This window comes from Myotis lucifugus, unplaced genomic scaffold (genome assembly GCF_000147115.1).
Source record: "Myotis lucifugus unplaced genomic scaffold, Myoluc2.0 scaffold_661, whole genome shotgun sequence".
NCBI lineage: Eukaryota > Metazoa > Chordata > Mammalia > Chiroptera > Vespertilionidae > Myotis > Myotis lucifugus.
This window is the reverse complement of record NW_005871709.1, coordinates 298,060-300,531: the sequence shown is the minus strand read 5'-3', so window position 1 is coordinate 300,531 and position 2,472 is coordinate 298,060.

Here is a 2,472-nt window from a genome sequence, read left to right as displayed (position 1 = left end):
AAACATCATTTCAGGGCTCTGATGGTGCACAGTCCAAAGCCCTTTAAGCCCAGATACCCTAGAAAAGTGTGCAGCACGTGGGAGGCCCTCAAAAAGTGTACTAAGAGGCAGAGTTCAATGGTCTATCAGGACCACATCTTTCCTGAGCTTCTCAGTGATGCTTATTTAGGTGTGGGAAAACTTCAGCTAATGGTAACAGATGAGGAAGTCATTTCATTTGAAGCTCTCGTTGCTCTCACCCCTGGAACAAGACTATTTTGAACCTTAGCTTCTTTATTAGATTTATTGCCCCCAAGAAAATTTATATTTCAAGTACTCAACCAATCTCTGAAATAAAGTTGAGAGAAACCACCCTTAGAACTATCAAGCTAAAACTAACTGTGCATCGGACACCCTTTCCTGCCGGGTGTTGCTCAGTCAAGAGGATAATGCATCATTCCTAGTGAAATGAAACATCTTTAGCATCGCTGTCCTTCACTCATTGTCCAAGGCCGCATGGTGGCTAATATGAGGGTGGCATCACTAGACAGGTGATGGACAAACAATAGCCTCAGGTCACACCATAGGGAAAGGACTTCAGGGAAATATTTGGCTCCATCTTATGATGCTGCTAACATCATGTCCTTTCATTCAATGTCACTGAGGTCATGCTCATCAATGGTTACGGGTTTGCTTCCATTGATGACATTTCATTTTCTCCTGAAAGTAAGTCTTTCTTCTCTTCTTGCAGAGATAGAATTATGTGTCCCATTCATTGTCCATGTCAAGTGGGGGCTTGAAGTGGGGTCAACAGGGATGGGCACATCACACAATAGGTCCAGTGGGCTTAAAGGAGTATACCTTTTGTTCTTGGTTATAAAGTCTCCATTTAGGGCCAAGTAGTATTAATTATCTATGTTTAGTTGGTAAAACACCAATTCCCTTGCCTTTTCAAAGCACCTGGGCAGATTGTAGGAACCAATATGTGGGACCCATATATTAGGGAAGTTTAGGAGCAGAGTGGCAAAGTAAGCAAATGGAAGGACACCTGAAATAATTGCGGAATATGCCAGACATCCCCAGAGGGTTTTTATGTGGTAACCCATTGCCTATAGACTGAATGATTGTGTTCCCCCCAAAATTGCTATGTTGAAATGCTAACTCCCAGTGTGATACAATTCAGAAATAGGCCTTTGAGAGGTCATTAGATCATGAGGGTGAAGCTCTCGCTATGGGATTAGTGCCTTTAAAGAGACACAACAGAACTGGCTTTCTCCTTCTGTTCTCTGTCCTGTGAGGATACAAAGAGAAAACGGGCATCTGCAAACGAGGATGCGGGCCTTCACCAGACGATGCTCGCCCTGGCACCTTGACCTTAGGTTCCCAGCCTCCAGAACCGTGAGAAATAAATGATTATTGTCTAAGTCACCCCGTCTATTGTAATTTGTAACAGCATCTCAAACTGACTAAGACACCATTGCATTTCATTGGTTTATTGGTCTCATTTAAAAGATAAATAAACATCTACCTTTAGGAAATGATAATTCAGTCTATGTTGTCTATAACATGTTGTAATCATTATTGTTATATTTGGCTAATAGGGGAAGCGGAAAGCAGTCTTTAATATCCCATTATTCTTAAAAAAACAACAACAACTTGGAATAGTAAGCATGGAACAGAACTGCTCCTGAAAATTGCTAAGGCAGAATGACTGCTAAGTGACTTCTCTACTTTTGTGCTGTCTCAGAATGATCCATTGCTCCAATATTACCCCCCGCAAAAACCTCCGAGAAACTAATGCATTTATTGCATAAAGTCTAAAGAATCCAACAATCTATAGCACTACTATCCAATAGAACTTTCTGTATTATGGGAAATATTCTATATATTTGCTATTCACTATATGGCTAATAAGCACTTGAAATATGGCTAATGCAACTGAGAAAATAAATTTTAAAATTGTATTTAATTATAGTTAATTTAAACGTAAATACCCAGTTCTAATGGACATATTGGATAGTGATAGTCCTACAGTTTCAGCATCATCTGTCTTGCCTCTTACAGAAACTTTAGAATTATTCAAGCCACACTAAGTATGTCTCAGGCCAATTCTTCACCATTGTGCTGGGGTATGAATCCAATTAGGTTATCAGATCATATGGATTCATTTCACTTTGAATTCCCACTTGAAAAATATCTACCTTACACATACATACACACCCTTGCATCTTACTACCATAAATGCTTATATAAAAACACACAGTCTTAGTGTTTAATGTTGACCAAAAAAAAATCCATAAATTTCAAAGGATGTCTTATGATATCCAGGAAGCTAGGGCTTTGACTCCTGTTTATTTTAACCAAAGCTATTACAGTCAGGACCAACTTCCATCCAGTAACCTTATCTTCTAAAATAGCTCTAATATCTTCCATAGCAAATCATACGGAAAATTGAGTTTGTGTCGAAAGCTCCAGAAGAAAAATGTAAGAAAC